Raw genomic sequence first — 20,183 nt, 5'->3', positions numbered from 1 at the left:
AATTAGTATCTCTTTACCCACTTGACAACCAAGAATGACAAAGTCTGCAAGGAATACAAATTTCCCCACTTGAATAAGCACATCATCAAGAATTCATATCGGTCTTTTGACTATGTGATCAGCCAGTTGCAACAACATTGAGGTCGGTCTAGCTCTGCCAATGACCAATTTTGTATAGATTTCCAAGGGCATCAAGTTTATACTGGCTACCAAGTCACTCGATGCTTTAGCAAAAGCATAACTCCCAATGGTGCATGGGATATTGAAACTACCTGGATCAGACACCTTTTGAGCCATAGGCCTTGTCACTACCACGCTGCAGGTCTACGTCAGAGTTACAGTGGACAGGTCCTGGAAGTCAATTTTTTGCGACATTTCCTTCATTATTTTTACATACCCTGGAATTTCCCTTAAAGCATCCATCAGTAGAATATTCAATTGAATTTGTCTGAGCATTTCCATGAATTTCCTGTATTGATCATCTTTTTTTTGCTTTGCCAACCTCTAAGGGAATGGTGTAGGAGTCAACCTCTGCCCACTGCTTTGTGTCTTTTCTTTGCCGGAAGCTTTTTCTACCACCTGTTCTGGGAGTTGTTCACCTTCCTTCTCCTTACCCATGTCAACCTGTGCCTATTTAATTACAACCTCGGTGAGCTCTGCTGGATCATCTGTCTCTAATGTAACTGGAGTAACTGGAGTAGTTGGCGTTGTCTCTCTCCTAGATTGAGCAACTTCTTGCTCCCTGTCTAAATCTCTTCCATTCCTGAGACTTACTTCCATAAGCTGATTTGGGTTCTTCTCTTTAGGATTAATGTTTGTATCTTCAGGCAATGTTCCTTGTGGGCGATTGTTCAAGGCCATAGATAGTTGTTCCAATTGAGTTTCAATGCCTTTTATTGTTGAATCATGTGCAACTAACTTCTCTTGCATCTTTCCATTTGTCCCAATGAGTTGTTGCAGTATGCCCCTGATTTCAATCATGCTATTGTCCTGCTGCTGGTGAGGTGGTTGGTAGGCCAACTATTGCTAGTGTTGCTGATTATAGCCATGCTACCTTTGATAAGGCACGACTTGGCCTTATGGTCGTGCTCCTCCTGGATTGGGGTTGTGCTGTGGTCGGTTTAGTCTGTTCTGCTAGTTTTATGTTGGTCCCCATTGCTGCCCACCTTGCCTTTGACCTCCGAAATTATTGACATAATTCATGTCTTCTTTGAAACCCTGGTTGTTATTCTCTCCACTCCACGAGCACACATATGACTGGTTTATGCAAGGAGTGCATAAGCCTCCATTTGTGGTATCAACAATGTGCACCTGTTTCGTACCCATCTCATCAATTTTCTTTGTCAGCAAGCTCATCTGGATCATGAGATGGCTATAATTTCTGCATTTGTGTTGTTTGGGTCAAGAGCAACAGAATGAACTATTGGAGTAAGTGTTGTGTCTCTCGTCATCCAACCTGAATTTTAAGACATCTTGTCAAGAAGAATCTTATACTTTGTGAATGTTTTGCTCAAGAATGCACCCCCGGCAGAAGCATCTAATTTGGCCTTCATACTGTCAGCCAAACCCATATAGAATCTCTGTCCCAGCATTTGATGCGGAATACCATGGTCCAGACACTTCACCAACATACCCTTAAACTTCTCTCAGGTTTCTTGCAAGGTCTTAGTCGGTTTCTTCCTAAATTGAAATATCTCATCAATTTGCCTCGCAGTTTTGTTGGGTGGATAAAACTTGTTTAAGAACTGCTTGACTAGTTCCTCCCAAGTAGCAATGGAGTTTATTGGGAGCGAATTCAGCCAAGTCTGAGCCTCCCCAGTCACTGAGAATGGTAGCAATAATAATTTGATTGCCTCAGGAGTCACATTCGGCTATCTTTGAGTGACACAAATTGATAGAAAGTTCTTCAAATGTTGTGGGTCTTCGATGTATGACCCGGAGAACAACCCTTTATTCTACAACAGGTGAAGCATGTTATTGGTAATTTGGAATATCTCCGCTTGTATCTGAGGAAACGCAATTGTTGTGGCCAGGTTATCAGCAGTTGGTTACGCCCAATCATAGAGAGCAGCTTCCGGCACAAGAGGTGCAACCACTCTGACATTTGGGTCATCTCGATCATTCTTGTTGTTCCCGTTGATGTTGTCTACGTCACCCATTTCAACGTCTGTAATGCTTTCTCGGGATCTGAGAGTCCTTCAAAGAGTTCACTAATTCTCAAGGATCTTATAGGCATGCACCTGAGTCACAGAAGAGGTCAAACGTGAGAATTTCAATGGAAATATTTTTTACACCACAGAAAATTGATCTAAACTAATAATCCTATCAATGCTTCCAAGTTGCAATAAATAACACCGTTAATTCTCCGGCAACGTTGTCAAATTTGATCACGCCCAACTATGCCTTATAAAAAGGATTAAGCGGTTGCTACAAATATAATCTGGTTCAAGTCCGGAGTCGAATCCCACAGGGAACTAAACTATTTACTACAACTTTTAACACTACTAATGATAAGCTCAAACAATTTTCGGATGCAAGATTTTTAATGGATAATGAGTAGAATTTAGTTAACTAAGGAAAAGTGATAATAAAACTAGCAATAATCAAGAATAGCATTGAATTCAATGGTAAAATAGTCTAGGATTATTGATTTCCCCAATTGTCGGATTACTTCCTGACGCGTTAGCTATAATCTCGCCGTAACACTCTATAAGGAATATGAGTCCTGGGCTACCATAATTATCTCTCGATCAATTACGATAATTTACTAGAAGCATTCTCTCAAACTACTCTAGTTAACAATTTATGCAACTCGGAATTATCCCACCAAAGCTTCGTTATCTGTAACCCTGTGTTTAAATTCAAGTAATTAATCTCTTAACTTACCCAAAAGTAGTGTTATTCAACAACAATCTAATCAAGTGTTCTTTCTCAAGAAACACAAGATAACTAGACACGATTAATCAAGGGCCCTTTCAATTAATCACAAGACAACACGCAGTTTAACAATCATAGAGTAAAAACGGCTCAATTATGTCAAAACAGAGTCAAGACTTCATCCAACAATTGGTTCCATCAACCCTAGATGACGTGTTTAGCTACTCATACTAATAGATAAAAATTCACTATAGAAAGTCATAATAAACAATGGAATTAAAAAGAAGAAGATGAAAACTCTAAGGAAATTCTCTGTCTTTCTCACGTGTTCTTGCCTTCAAAATCTCTCTAAAAACAGCTATCTCTCTCTTCTGGGCGAATTAGGCTTCATATAGGTTTAGGTTAGTCACCTTGGAAATTACATAATTGATCCGGGGTTATTGGCTTCCGTCAGCTCGTCCGCGGCCGCGGATTGGTCCGCAGATCTGACCGCGGATTTCGCCAACATTTTGCCTCAGTGCGCGGTCAATCTGCGGTCGCACATCTGGAGGGGACTTTCCCACTTGCTTTTCTTTCTCCTTTTTGACCGTGCTAACCTTCGATTGGCCTCCCACATTCCATATTAACTCCAAAACACTCTTTAGTTTCCTCACAGCTCGGAGTGGCTCCTGCAAAACATAAAACTCTTAATTAGAGCATTTTGTTATCTTTTAACATTCAAACATTGATAAAGTGTGGCCAAATTAGAGTATAAATAATATCTAAATTGCATAATTATAATCTACTATCACATATCAACCCTCCAAGAAAACTTTTTTTTTAATTTATTTTACAATATCATGGTTATATTTTACAAACCAAATCAGAAAACCTTTTGTATGTTTTAAGAAGTCTTTTTAATTGGGTTACTATGGACTACCAATGTGTCGTAAAGATTACATCTTTATGTGGAATTTTACCTAACAATCCTTGATGATTTTGGCTTGCTAATAAATTCTTGCATGACCTGCCAACGTAACCAATCTCATGAAAATTGCGACTCTCTACTGAGGAATGTTCAATTTCCTCACCTAGTTAGAATTTTATTGGTTCATCAGTTCCTTCATTTCTTTACTTTTTTTTGGCCTAGTTTATAATTCAGCTGCTTTGGTAGTAATATGATTTCTATTGTCCTATGCAATTTTGCTTTATGCCTTTAGTTGATGCAATTTTGCTTTATGCCTTTACAAGATGCAATTACTAGATCACACACTTTGGTTCTTCTTGTTTATGATCTCTTGAAAGAGTTAAAGTTACATATACTAATCTATATCTATACTATATTAAAAGTACGAAGGCCCTTAGTGGAATATCGTTCGTCTTTTTTACCCCTTTAAAATAGAATTCACAGTGAACAAAATAGTCACATAATTATTTCCTAATATTTAATACTTTGAAATCAACTAAAACATTGTTCATTAGAATTTTCCTTATTTGATTTGTCACGTTAGAAGTCCTAATAATTAGGACACAAAAATCAAATAAGATTTACTTTTTATAAAAATTTTACCTTTTAAATTAATGAGCTTTATTTTACCATAGTTCTGAATTGAGAATATTGCTTCTCTATAAGTATTTGTTCATTTATTTTTATTTGATATTAAATATCTTTCCCAATAACAACAAAAATTATTTAAAAAGTATAAAAGTATAGAAAGCAAGCTTTTTTTCTTATAAGAACAACGACGAAAACATTGTGTAATTTTTGTCTTTTTATCAATTTGCCTCTTTATTTCCCTTTCAAACGAAAGTAATTGATATTCTTAAAATTTTAATGGGTAAGTTTTCATTTAACAACTAAATATATCTATTTTATTTGGTTTAAATGATAAAATTTCAGTCTAAACATTGACAAATTTATCTAAAAAAGAAGAAATATACAGTTAAAATAAATAATCGGTGCATCTAAAAGATATATAAAAAGAAATATTATGTAGTTTGTACTGCATTATTGTGCTTAAAACTTTTTCTTTGACAAAAAATAATGGAGCTTTAAGCAAGTATATTTACATATCTTTAATAATGGAGCTTTAAGCAAGTATATTTACATAATTTTAATAATGGGGCTTTAAGCAAGTATATTTACATATTTTTTTCTCCCCCAAAAGATACACAATTGAAATAAAATAAATAGTTATTGCATGTAAAGGAAAAATAAAAATAAAGTATACAATTGCAACTTCATTATTTTGGTTGTACATATTTTATTAGGAAAAAAAATAATGGAACTCCAACCAACTTCTTTGTACTAATTTGACTCGAAAATAAAAAATATACAATTAAAATAAATAGTCATTTGTCTAAGGAAAAATAACAAGAAATACATTGTTGGTACTCCATTATTTTGGATTAAAAAATTTTTGTTTGGCTCAAATGATGGAGTTTCAGTTAAGATTTATTACAAATTTGACCTCAAAAAAGAAATACACAGTTGAATCATAGCCACTGTTTCCAAATAAAAAAAAAAAAAAAATATAAAATTAAATGGGGATAAGATATGCATTGTATTAAGAATAAGCAAAAAGAAATACACAATTCATATGAATAAGTATTGTATATGACTATGTGATAACTGACGAAAAATACTCTATGTGACAACCACTCTCACACGCCTAAATGAGCGTGTCAATGAACTTTGTCATGTCAGCGACCATGGGATATCTACTATCAAATAATAAAGTTCGAGTGAGTAACTAAGACTACGAGCAAGTTAGGTGTGTAACTAATAATATGTGCCAAAATTAAAATTTTCTTAACATAAACTCCATGTTTTGCTCATAATTAATATATCCTTTCAGAATCTATTAACATTAAGAAATTCCATGATAATCTTAGACTCTTAGGGGTCGTTTGGTACACGGGATAAGGTGGGATAAAGTGTGGTACTAAATTTATACTATGTTTGGTTAGTAGTATAATGGTTGGTGGTATAAATTTATCCCGGGATAAATTTATACCAACAACCAAACATGGTATAAACTTTATCCCAAACTTAATCCTGAATATCTCATCTTATCCCACCTTATCCCATCAAATCTGGTATTATTTTATCCCACCTCTCACCTGGGATAAATTAGTCTAAGGATCATAATCTCAGGATTATAATACCAGGATAATTTAGTCCACGTATCAAATGACCCCTTACTTCCATAGAAAGAATTTTTCAAATGTAAAGTTATGTACTAGGTGTCACACCTTCTTTTACCACCTACACCCCCCGGAAGAGGGTGTGTAAATGAGTTTTCCCAATTAAAGGACAATCGAAACGGGATTTAATTGTTTAAAGATTCAGAGTCGCCACTTGGGAGATTTATGGTGTCCCAAGTCACTAGTTGAATCCCGAATCGAGGAAAATATAACTCTGTTTTACAGTCCGCGAACTAGAAATTCGGGTAAGGAATTCTGTTAACCCGGGAGAAGGTATTAGACATTCCCGAGTTCCATGGTTATAGCACGGTCGCTCAACCTATTATATTCGGCTTAATTATCTGATTTTAAACAATTATGAACCTATGTGCAAATTTTAGTTTTAACCGCTTTTATCCATTTTTAAAGAAAATTGCAACGTTATTAAAACACGTCTCGAACCACGTCACATAAATGCACCCGTGGTTTTTGACATATTTTAACATTGTTGAGATTTGGATTTGGGTCACATAAATGCGCACCCGAGTTTAAGAAAATTAAGCATCGTAACTATATCACGGGAACCGTACCTACAATCACGATGATTCATTATTAATCGCGCCTAAAGCAAGCTACGATGTTCATAATTTTCCTAAACTAATTTGGAATTATTGTGAGGCCAAGAGTTATAAGTTTTATTTGTGTATGGCGCACCTCAATTTATTTAACGTGAATAGATGAAAATAACCAGATTTCTCCAATTTTACCTAGAATCTTAAACACGATATCAACCACTAATTAATGTACCAAATCAGATTTAAAGGTTTTTTAAAAATAATTCTCATAAAGCACAAAGGAAACAAAATCGTACGTTATACTTCAATAAATTTCAACCAACATTCACATGGTCCATTATTGCTAATTCCCTTATTACTCAATTAATTAAATTTTGTTTTTTGCAATTTCCTTGATTAACAAGAAGATGAAGTAACCAACATGAAACAACTAAGTGAAAATGATATCTACGATAGAATAATTAGCACCCATAACAGATTATAGAAATTACCATCCAAGCAAAATGATAAAGAAGAAAACAACGGACCTTTGAAGCCTTTCGATATATTAAGATCTTCCAATTGGTTACAAGAAGAAGACGACACTATGGCTGAACATGAACAGACCGTAAGCTGAAAACTATGACGAAAATCTCGAATCGACGTCGACCTCGGACACAGAAAAATGAGATGCTTCGTCAGAGTCTCAATGAAACTCGACCGCACCTGTTCGAACTCGAACACGGCCGCTATCGTTCCAACACCCCAGCTCAAGTTTAGTTTAAAAAAAAGATTTCGAATTGTTTAACAGGCCCCCTCCGTCTCTATAATTTGTCGTCCCCTTTTCCGTTTTGTGTATGAGTGTGCTTGTTCCGGTGAGCTCGAAAGTGGAAGAAAAATGGATTTTTAGGTGGGGGAGGGGTCTGTGGTTTGGTTGAAGAAGATAGACGCGAGGGGGTGGGGGTCGTGAAGAAGACGGCGAGCAAGGGGGTGGGGTCCTCCTAAAGGTTGCGCAGCTTTTCTTTGCTGCTTTCAGCTTTTTGTTCCCCTTTTCCGTTCCTTTTTTCGTTTTTTTAGCTTTTTCGTTCTCTTCCCCCTCTTCTTCCTAATTCTTTAGTGTTAAGTATTCTTTTATAGTGTAGAGTCTAGGTTGTAGGGTTTTAGGTTAAGGGGTATGGGCCTAGGAATTATGGGCTTGACAATTGTATGCTAGGTCCAAAATTAGGCCTAAAAATGGGTTGTTCGAGCCCAAGCTCTATTCTTTCGCTGCGAACGAGATTAAAAATATGGGCTCATTTATTAATTATTCCTACTATTCAAATAATTATTAAATTAAAACAAATCTATTTTTGGTATTTTCAAATATCATATTAAAATAAAAATACGATACTATTGTTGTATATATTTTTTAAGATTAAAAATGACTACAAAATATTAATGAACCTATTTTTGTGATATTTTTGTTTTCTTGTAATAAAATAAAGTAAAAGAGTCAAAATTACTTAAAATATCTATATTATGCCTAAATTAAATATTTTACGCACTAAAATATGAAAAATCTTGGGGAGGATCAAAAATCACATGTCTACAGCTGCCCCTCTTTAACTAGAAAGACGTAGTATTTTCAGACAAAGACTGACTAGACAGGTTTGTCACACCTCCTTTTTCAGCCGCCGCGAGGGTACAAGGAGTTTTTTCGAATTAAAGGACAATCGAAACGGGATCTGTTTATTTATTTCAGAGTCGCCACTTGGGAAATTTAGGGTGTCCCAAGTCACCAATTTAATCCCGAATCGAGGAAAAGAATGACTCTGTATTACAGTCCGCGAACCAGAAATCCGGATAAGGAATTCTGTTAACCCGGGAGAAGGTGTTAGGCATTCCCGAGTTCCGTGGTTCTAGCACGGTCGCTCAACTGTCATATTCGGCTTGTATATCTGATTTTATACAATTATGAGCTCATGTGCAAATTTTTAACTCTTTACCGCTTTTATTATTATATTTTTAAAAGAATGTGAACATCGTTTAAAAACATGTCTTTGGATTGCGTCACATAAAATGCACCCGCGATCCGGAACGTATTTTTATTCAATGTTTTGGGATTTGGATTTGGGTCGCATAAATGCGCACCCGTGTTTAAGAATGTATTATTATTAAAATCGTGCCTAAAGCGATTAGCGTATTATTATTTATGGGTAAGACTGTGGAATTCACTAAACGGTCCATCCCGAATTCTAAATATTCAATTAAACATTTATTGAGGGCCCCGCAATTGGTGCATTTTATTGGGCAAGGCTCATCTCATTTTATTTTTAAAGGACAGTCCTAAAATGCCTACATTTTTCTCTTATTAAATTTGTCTCTACAAAATAAAAGAGAAAATATCTTAATTTATTTACATGCTTGAGTTGTTATAGATGGGTTTCGAATATGATTCATAAAATCTGAAAATGATGTAAACAGGACAGTCTGTTGCCACTACGGGCCCAGGCCCAACGTGTATGACATAAAACTAGACCTGGACCATCTTATTCACATGTTACTACCTAGTTACATTATACTAGGCATGTTCTCAGTTTGTCAAATTAAAAAAAAAGCTTAGCAATCTAATTTTAATCCTAGACCATTTACATGCTAAAATTAACCAATATTATATAACTAAACAATATTCCTACCAAGTTCCTAAATGGTCTATTCGTTTGATTTTTTGACTAGACGGAGTTACTACACCATTTATTTATTTTTAGGCAATATATAAATAGTTCGTCCGTTAAGCTATCGTCGGATGTTCCACTATATATATTAAATAGCTACATGATTCTGATTTTTGCAAGCTAAATAATTTATATATACAAATAAAATTCAGAATATAATTAAATTAAATTTAGAACTTCAACTCTTCATTTTCGTATTCATGCTTCATATTTCGGTTTACAATAACCAGCGTGTCAGTTGTGTACCTGATATTGGAAGCAAAAGAAAAGGGAGATCAGCAGAAATTCAGTAGCATAAAACAACAGCAACCCCAGCAACCAGTAACAACCAGCAACGAGAAACTTAGTGACAGATTTTAAAATCAAGACAAAATCCAGAAACACCAACAACAATCAACGGACAGAAGCAAAGGGAATCTTTTCAGATTTTGAAAGACTAGTTAGTGTTTAACCCTTAATTTCTGAATCCGTATATCAGAATATTTGGATTGTATATCAGGTGTATACTATTCTTCTTTTGAATTTCCAGAATGTTTTTCTTTTTTATTTTCTGAAGTCTTAGTATTTTTCGGAATTTCCTCTCTCTTCAGATTTTCTTCTGTATTCTGTCCCTCTCTTGTATTCTTATTCTGTCCGTCCTCTTCTCTTATTTTCTATCTCTCCTCCCTTCTTCTTATTTAGTCCCCAGCTCTCAAATGTAAAAGTCTGTCTAAAAACTCTCCTGTCTAAAAACTCTCCTCCAAAAATCTGATCAAGTTTTTCCATTTATTTCTCATCCCAAACCCTTTAATCAATTAATAAAACCATCACTTCCTCCTACCAAACCCACTATCTTCCCACTCATCCCCCACTACATTAAACAAATATATCAACTCCACCCCATTACATTTTGTCCCCCATGCCTAACATAAACAATTACCATATTCCCCTCCACTACATTATGTCTTGTCCCCCATTTATATTAAACAATTATATCACCCACATCCCATTACATTTTGTCCCTCATGCTTAACATAAAGAATTATTCAAAATGTTCAATTACCAAACTACCCCTCCGACCTTACTAAAATAACCAATTTAACCCTGAATGTACTGCAATTTACCAAACTACCCCATCAGTTATAACCAATCAATTAATCAAACTCAACCAAAATATAGCCAATATGACCAATTTCTACATAAATTCAAACAACAAATCACATGAACACGGTTTCTGAACCAATTCAACAACAAATCACATGAACACAAATTGAACAACATCAAATTAATGTGCATAAATTAACCATATTGGGAACCAATCCTGGTTAACTTAGACCAAAAATTGATGAACAAGGAAACAACAATATTAACAACACAATACATGATTCAAACTAAATCAACAAATCAAAAAACCAAAACATAAACTCACATTAAATTACTGGTTGAACTTCAAACAAAGAATAAACATGCATTAGATCCATATTAAATAACAAAAATGACGGATTCAAATGATTTAAACTAAATCTAACAATATTAAAATTAAACTAACAATTTCTTCTACAAAAATACAAAATAAAAGGACATGAAATAAATTGAAAAACTAATTAATCAAAGTTCCATTTGAATCTGAAAATTAAATCAACAAAACATATGAACAAACTAAAAAAAATTATTTCAACGATGAACAAACAAAACAAGAATTGAATCATTTATCGATTTTGGATCCGAAAAATATCAAACAAAAATATGGACAAAATGAAACTTAAAAACAATCCACTAACCGGATCGAAATGACGAACAATGACTGACCAACGACGAACTTGTATGGACTGTTTTGACGACCCCAACAAAAACTCGCACAAACGACGACGAAGACGATCCTAAGAAGCAACTGAAGGAGGTGAAGCAAACGTGAAGCAACAACGATGGGGTATGTAGTGAATAAGAAGCAGTAGCAGCTGGTCATTTGGATGGAGACAAGTGAAGCGAAGCCTCACGTCTATGGTTAGAGCTCGGAAGCTCGACCACTCAACACGAGCTCGACGAAACGAAGAAGATGAAGGAGAAAGCAAAAGCAGCGGGGAGCAGAAGCAGAAACGTGAGCAGTAGCAGCAGCCCGGAGGAGTTGGAGAAGATAACGAAGCAGTGACAGCATCAAAAATGGAGGAAAAGAAGCAGCAGTAGCGGCGAAGAGGAAAGGACGCAGCAGCAGCTAGCAGGCAGCAGCAGGTGGTGACGGGGTGGGGCAGCCATGGCGAAGCTGTAGCAACAGCATAAAGAAGAAGACGAAGCAGTTCTGAGGGGTCGTTTGAGCGTGAAGGTGGAGGAAGAATAAAGCAGAAGCAGCTGCAGCAACACGGAGGAACTGAAGGATGCAGCAGCGGCGCGTCGACCTCAAGCTCGATGAAGCAGGCAGCGATGGGGTTTGGCTTCGATGAAACAATGGCGATAGTGGTCGTTCACGTCGTTGCTGGAACTTGACGAAGAAGAGGTAAGCCATGGACGAGCTTTTTTGAGCTCGACATGGAGAAGATGAAGACACAGCAGAAGGCAGAAGCGGCATGGCCATGGCTGTGTGTGTTTTAGAGTTTGGAGAAGAAGAAGAAAATGTGTGGGGGGGGGGCGGATAGTTTCTTTAGGGTTTTTCTTTTGTTTTGTTTTTTGAAATGCAAGATAGGGGGGTGTTGGGTATTTGGGTATGGATTGGGTCGACCCGGTTTGAAATGGACCGGGTCGTGGGGAAGGTTGGACAATTATTTGGGCCTGTGGCTTACAATTGAAGAAGTGGCCCAATCCGATTTTTCTTTATATTTTTGCTCTCTTTTCTTCTTTTATTTTTCTAAAACTAAATTATAAAAAATACTTGAATTATTATTAAGAACTAAATTAAGTTATAAAAGCGCAAATTAACTCCCAATAACAATTAACGCACAATTAAGTAATAATTAAGCATAAAATTGAATATTTGGACATTAAATGCTAAAAATGCAAAAGATGCCTATTTTTGTAATTTTCATTTTTTGTAAACTTAATTACTAACAATTGTAGGATTAAATCCTAAATGCAAAAATGCGACATATTTTTGTATTTTTTATTAATTTAACAAATAAACATGCACAGACAAATTATTCAAAAATATCACAAAATTGCACACCAAGAAAAATCATTTTATTTTTTTGAATTTTTTTGGAGTAATTCTCATATAGGGCAAAAATCACGTGCTTACAGCTGCCCCTCTTTGCCCGAAGACACGAAGGGTTTTCGTGCAAAGATAAAGTGAGCGATTTTTGCCCATCCGAGTACTCCGTGTGAAGCATTTTTTGAAAAAAGTTTAACCGAACCTTTGCTTCAAAGGTTTCCTACATATCCCTGGCTAAAGGGGAATCAGGTTAATGTAGTTCGGGAAATTTTGGTAGCTGGGACTACCGTGGGACTGCAATGTTACTGCTGTTGCATGCTACTTTTACTTGTTTGCTGACCTTCTTATTATACCATGCTTAAAATAAAACAAGAAGCTAGGCTAGACTGCAACTTGTTCTTGTTGCCTTGCTTTCTTGTCGGCTTGCTTCGATTCCGGTGTTTCTTTTCTTCCGAAAACTGACGGGGATGACACCGACCTTTTGCTACTCTGAATAACAATTCTCATTGTCTGGTTCGGTCCGCTGGGGATATGGCTTTTCTTCATTAAGCTTTGTTATGTTAGGCATAATTCAATGTTCACATGCCACTTCTTTCAAGATGCGTCTTTTCTCCCTTTTGACTCATGCGCTTGAGTTTTTGCTGGGACCTCTTGTTGCAACTGTCACACCTCCTTTTTCCGCACCCGCGGGGGTGCAGGGGAGTTTTTTTCAATTAAAGGACAATCGAAACGAGATTGGTTTAATTATTTCAGAGTCGCCACTTGGGAGATTTAGGGTGTCCCAAGTCACCAATTTTTAATCCCGAATCGAGGAAAACAGTGACTCTATATTACAGTCCGCGTACCAGAAATCCGGATAAGGAATTCTGTTAACCCGGGAGAAGGTGTTAGGCATTCCCGAGTTCCGTGGTGCTAGCACGGTCGCTCAACTGTTACATTCGGCTTGATTATCTGATTTTATACAAGTGTGAACTTATGTGCAAAATTTAACTTTTAACCGCTTTTATCATTTACTGTTATTTTATAAGACTTGCAACGTCGTGAAAACATATCTCGAACCATGTTACATCAATGCACCCGTGGTTGTTGACATATCTCGACTCGGTTGAGATTTGGATTTGGGTCACATAAATGTGCACCCGAATTAAGGAGAATAAATTATTAAGACGCGCCTAAAGCAACTAGCGTATTGTTGTTTTGGGGAAGGCCGAAAAATTCGCTAAACGGCCTGTCCCGAATTCTAAGTGTTTTAATATATATATACAGTTAGAGGGCCCCGCAGCTGTGTACATTTTTGTTTGACGAGGCTCGTCTCATTCTACTTTTAAAAGGAATTTGCGACGTCATGGACATGCATCTCGAACCACGTCACAATCAATGTACCCGTGATTAGAAATACATTTCGAATCCGTCGAGATTTGGATTTGGGTCACATAAATGCGCACCCGATTTTAAGAAGGTAAAATTATTAAATACGCGCTTAAAGAGGCTATCGCGTTATTATTCTGGGAGGGCCGTGAGGTTTGCTAAACGACCCATCCTGGAAAACTGAATGCTTCGATAATATACATTTAGCGAGGGCCCCGTAGCTTGTGCGTTTTTATTTGTCGAGGCTCATCTCGTTTTTATTTTAAAAGGATATCCTATAGCAACTACGTTTCTTGTCGCATTTGTCTCCATTAGTTGAGAATAAAAAAATGACCCTACTCAATTACATGCTTGCAGGTTATTGTAACGGAATTCCAAGTGCCTTTGCAGAGTAAGAAAACATGGCCATGCACATGGGCAGCTAATCGAGCATTGTGGGCCCAAACCCAGCCCACACAGTATCGGCTGGACCTGGGCCGATGCCTTTCTGATGAAAGCCTGCTGGGTTCGTTTGATCCGGGATCGACCTTCGTGAGGTTGAGAAGTGCAGGCTTGCGCCGTTTATTTTAAGGCAATGGTTTGCCAATTATAGGGGGACAATTTATCAAAAGGACACAAAATTAACTAACATGGATAGTTCTATGTATTTAAAGACATGCTAACCTTATAAAACCTAAGATACAACCTACTGCATTGGGGACCCTTTTATCTATCAGCCTACATATACAAACTAACATTCAATCACCATATATTGATATCTACTGGGCACACAGGCTACCTTCAGTATCTAAACAAGAATGTAAACTATTATACATTAAATGAGGTTCAATATAACAGTCTATGTACGAAATAAACAACTTCAGCTCTTCTCTTTTATATTCATGCTTAAACTCTCAAGTTACATTGGCACTGTTAATCGCGTACCTGGTATAGCAAAGCAGAAGAAGAAGGAGAATTGTCAGCTGAGGGGTATGCGGCAAATACAACAACAGCAGATAAACAGCAATAACACAGCAACAATCCAACAACCACAAATGTTTTCCACAGCCCACAAACAACCAGCAATATTTCCCAGAACAAAGAAAACCAGCAAATAGTCGAGCACCAAATGAGCAATCCCAGGAAAGAGTGATGAAACAACAGCAATACCAGAGTATTCAATGCAGCAACACCAACAGTTCAACAATCACAAGCAGCTCAGTCAATGCAAACCACAGAACTTGGCCGAGACAGCTTGACCAATATGAACTCTTATACAACTTTTCAGACAGTGTTTGGTTACAGTGTTTACTGGAAATTAACTTATGTTTTCAGTCTTTTTCTTTAAACTCACAAGACCTCTCCTCAGACTAAAAAATTTTCCAGCCTTTTGTTTTCTCTTTTTCTGAAGACTAAAAGTCCAGCCTAAGACTCAAAACTCCAGCCCCCCCTTATGTTCTAAAACAACTTCTTTATAAGCTAATCGACCTAGTGCAGCTAAGCTGCCTGCATCCTCAACTTTGCAGTCTGCCCATACTCTTTAAAGCCCATGCCTAAGCATCTTTTGGTGTCAGCCCCTTTGTTCCCCACGCCTGGTCTTTGTTTAATCAAGAGTTATGGGCTCGTTTTATTTATTCATTTTAAGTCCCATACTCTTATGTCTTGTTCCCCATTGGCATTAATTTAATCCCAAATTAGTACCCTACTTGTCAGCTCATTTAAACTAATCATTTTTGTTCTTTTCAAACCCCAGACTACCCTTGCTAGCCCTTGATTATCACTGCCCTGCCCATTGCAGTATCAGGGCACTTTGGGCTTTAACCATTCGATTTCAGAATTGCCCCAGCCTGGCTTTTTTAATTGCTTACAAGGTAGTTACAAACTAATATTCATAGGCAATGCCCAATTCAAACCACAATACAGGCTTATTAGTCATGCGACATTATTAGTTCGTTCGTTTCATTAGTTATAGAAAACTAATCGACGACATTTATCGAGTCGACTATACTAATTATAGCAGGTAATAATCAATCGCTCACATAAACAATACATTTAGGGACCTAAAGGGCATCAGTCAATTTTTGTTCAATTACTGGGGCCTATATGAGTTAACTTATCTGACGATTAAACTAATCGACGATCATGTTTATCACAGAGTACATTCAGAATCATACACAGAACACAATCGACCAAATAAAAAGGTCTTTACAGAGATGAAAGAAATCCGAATGAAAAAATAACAAAATAACAACCAAACACAAAGAGATATGCTGACAACTTATTTAGAAATAAAACAAAAGAAAGGAAAACTTACCAAAATGTTTAAATCAAACAGACCCAAATCTGATTCAACTTCGAATTTTTGAGGCCGAACAAACTTTAATCAGGGTGTTCTCACATGAGAACACCTTGATTAAGGTCTATTAGACCTCAAACCCATGTCAAAACTGGCCGGGTTCCCCAGGTGCATGTGTTTCAAGTTCTGGATTTCCAGATCTGGATTTTTAGGAGTTGTGGGTAGATTCGGACCAAACCAAGCTTGGTTTGGTCACGAGGAAGGTCAGGGGAGTGTCTGGTATGAAGATGGGATGGTTTGGCATAGATCCGGGTTCGACTCAAATCTTCAAATGAAGATTCGAGACGAACGGAAGTGATTCGAGGCTCGTGGTTAGTGGATTTGTGTTCAGGACAGTGAGGTGGTCCTAGGGTGTTCAGGAGGTGGCCACCGGCGTCCATGCCGCCGGTTTTAATGGCGAGGGATACTGGGGCGGCATGCTAGGGTTCGAGGATGAGAAGGGGCTGTGTTTAGGACGAGGGTGTACAGTGGGGGGGGGTTAGAATAGGGGCGTGGGGTGTGATAGGAGGCTTATATACGGGGAGGCTGATTCAATCCTGGCCGTTGGATTGATTAAAATTGATGGCCAGGATTGGGGAGGCTAAACCATACGGTGCCGTTTGGTTAATCAAGGGGTCGGTCAGAAACGGGAATGGGTCGGGTCATGAGGGCTAATAAGGGCCATCGGATCACTGGAAATGAACGGCTCAGATTAATCATCCCTGAAACGACGTAGTTTTGGTGTTGAACTACGTCGTTTTGATGGCCTGGGGAATGGGTCGCTTGGGCTGCTGATTTGGGCTGCTTTTGGGCTTAGAATATTCAAAACAAATAGGCCCAAGTCCGGTTAATCTTGCACTATTTTCTTTTTGTTCCTTTTTTCCTAATTTTAAAATTAAATAAATAGAAATTAAAACAATTATTAATTTAAACCTTTAACACAGTTATCACTCGCATATTGAAATATTCAAGTAGGTTTAAATCACCACCTAGATGCATTTCATATTTTTTGTGGATTTTCTTTTAACGACCGAATTTAATTACCCTGACATACACGCTTTGTATTTTGATCGGTAGGACTAAATGCAAAATGGACAGACCCGCACATGATTAACAACACATGTAACGGAAAACTTGAAACATTGTATAGCGCAGTCATTTGTCGCTATTTTTTTATTTTCTTTTTGGAGCGATTGCCGGTAAAGCAAAAATCACGTGCTTACAGCTGCCCCTCTTTGCCCGAAGACACGAAGGGTTTTCGCGCCAAGATAAAGCGAGCGATTTTTGCCCGTCCGAATACTCCGTGTGAAGCATTTTTTGAAAAGGATTTGACCGAACCTTTGCTTCAGAGGTTTCCTACATATCCTGGGCTGAACAGGAATCAGGTCAATGTAGTTCGGGAAATTTTGGCAGCTGGGACTACCGTGCGACTGTAGTGTTTGTTGTTGTTGTGCGCTGTTGTATGCTGATGTAGGATGCTACTGCTCAACCGATCTCCCTATTACATTGCTCAAAGGAAAACAAGAAGCTAAGCTAAACTGAGGATCCTGAAATCTCATCCATCTTCAACTTGTTCTTGTTGCCTTGCTTTCTTGTCGGCTACCACTTTCCTCCGATGCCTTTATCTTGTGACTTTGGGAGATGATGCTGGTCCTTTGCTGACGTTTGAATGCCAGTTTCATCACTTTGCTTGATCCGCTGGGGACACGACTTTCTTCTTTAAATTTTCCAATGGTTTCTTCAGTGGTATGTTTCTTCATCAGCATCGTCATACTGGGCATGCTACAACGCTCCCAAACTGCTTCTTTTGAGATGCGTTCCTTTTTCCTTTTGAATTGCGCGCTTGCCTCTGCAGTTGTCTGCTTCTTGGTGCTGGGGATTTTATGGTTTCCTGCTTGGGGATCTTTGTTGTAACCTTCCGTCTTCAGGTGGGGCTACTGATTCCAAACTCTAGAGCTAAAATATATTCCCGTATTATACTGGTGGGTGACCTAGAACTTAAAATGTATTCCCGCATTATACTGGTGGGCGACCTAGAACTTAAAAGTATTCCAGCATTATACTGGTGGGCGACCTAGAACTTAAAAATATTCCCGCATTATACTGGTGGGCGACCTAGAACTTAAAAATGTTCCCGCATTATACTGGTGGGCGACCTAGAACTTAAATGTATTCCCGCATTATACTGGTGGGCGACCTAGAACTTAAAAGTATTCCCGCATTATACTGGTGGGCGACCTAGAACTTAAAAGTATTCCCGCATTATACTGGTGGGCGACCTAGAACTTAAAAATGTTCCCGCATTATACTGGTGGGCGACCTAGAACTTAAATGTATTCCCGCATTATACTGGTGGGCGACCTAGAACTTAAATGTATTCCCGCATTATACTGGTGGGCGACCTAGAACTTAAAAGTATTCCCGCATTATACTGGTGGGTGACCTAGAACTTAAAATGTATTCCCGCATTATACTGGTGGGCGACCTAGAACTTAAATGTATTCCCGCATTATACTGGTGGGCGACCTAGAACTTAAAAGTATTCCCGCATTATACTGGTGGGCGACCTAGAACTTAAAAGTATTGAAATTGCTTCCCCGTTTTTCGAGAAAATTTTCGACAATCGGCAGAAAATTTTCTGCCCCGGTTTTTGGTGACTTCCAGGGCGTTGCATCTTGCTGCCATCATCAATTCTTTGCTCTCCTGCAACAGACAAAAGGATTTAGTCAGTTTTAATCGTGGTGGTGCCTTTCTGGCGAGCCATTTTTCTCTCTTCCCCCTTTCTTGCTCTTTGTCCCCATAATTGGTTGGCGGGCAAAGTTGCCTGTTGGGGGTCTCTAGCCTGCTGGGGATTGGTTTTCAGTTTATCCCCTACTCTGCTTTCTCTTTAAACACATGATGTGGGAGTCTGCTTCTAACTCCCGAAACCACTCCCTTTTGGAGCTTACTTCTTCCAAAATTTCCGGGCACAATCACTGCATTGCCCGGGACCGGCCTTTAAGACTGTTTGTATTATCCTGCACTGGATGAATTCCCCTTTGGTTCCTGGTAGTAAGCTTTGAAAAATCCTTTAAAGACACTTTTTTAGGAAAAGAAATAAAGATATGGAAAAGAGAAAAACTTTCTGAACCAATATTTTGTGGGAGGAGACAATCCACAGAACTTATCTGGAGGACAAAACTGGTCCCCGTGATCATGGCGTGCACCATAGATTCCGACCCAGTCTATTTGTATCGATTGATTTGCTCGATGGTTTGACCTGCTGGGGATGATAAAGGAGTGTTCACTTCGTTTCGAATGTGGTAGCTTTGCTGATCTGTCTTGTCGCCTCATAGTGCCCTTCGAGGGGTTTTCACTAATGAGACTCTCTCTTTTCTCTCATCTCCCGGCGCCTTATGGTGCCTGTGAAGGTTTTCACCAATAAGACTCTCTCATTTCATAGCCCTCATCTTACATCGCCTCTCGGTGCCTGTGAAGGTTTTCACCGATAAGGCTCTCTCATTTTATTTCTTTCGAGGATCCGGGGTGTTGTAGATACGACCCTCTCTTCCGGGGATTCCTTTGACTATCAACTCATTCCTAGTCTTACGATCCTCTTCTTTGCTGGGGATCAGTGTATTACTCTTGGCCTTATTTGCCGGATTTGGCATCTCTCGAACATTGATCGGGAGGTCTTTTGGATGTTGATGTTGGTTCTGGTGTGGAGTTAAAGAAAGGCTATGAAAAAATGAAAATAATTTGATGGGTGATGTGCTACAACTTTTGGAATCAAACCTTTGTTGGAACTTAAAACATAACTTCTGCCCCAGTTTTCTTGCTTGGGGAATTTATTTATTTTTTACTCTTATGTTGTGCTACGTGCGTTACGCACGCTGTGTCTATTATGCACACTATGTACATTATGCATCCTATATTTATTATGATGCATACTATGACCGAGCCGTGAGGCGCCTACGTATCCTCTTTGAGGAATCAGGTCAAACGTAGTTCCCACGGTTTTGTATTTCTTATGATTTTATCTTCTTTTCTTTTTTTTTTTTTTTCATGTCCTTTCCATTAGTGATTCCAAAAGA

The 20,183-nt window shown here is 38.0% G+C and overlaps 1 long non-coding RNA gene across 1 annotated transcript; it reads right to left on the bottom strand.

Moving 5' to 3' along the window:
• Positions 1 to 3,001: 3,001 nt before the first annotated feature.
• LOC138889022 (uncharacterized) lies at positions 3,002 to 7,692 on the bottom strand. The gene is made up of 2 exons (XR_011406570.1): positions 7,145 to 7,692; positions 3,002 to 3,545 (listed from the first exon to the last, which is right to left on the bottom strand). It is a non-coding gene; the product is annotated as an uncharacterized lncRNA (long non-coding RNA).
• Between the last annotated feature and the right edge of the window lie 12,491 nt (positions 7,693 to 20,183).

This window comes from Nicotiana sylvestris, chromosome 4, assembly GCF_000393655.2.
Source record: "Nicotiana sylvestris chromosome 4, ASM39365v2, whole genome shotgun sequence".
Taxonomy (NCBI): domain Eukaryota; kingdom Viridiplantae; phylum Streptophyta; class Magnoliopsida; order Solanales; family Solanaceae; genus Nicotiana; species Nicotiana sylvestris.
This window is presented reverse-complemented; position numbering and strand designations above follow the sequence as displayed.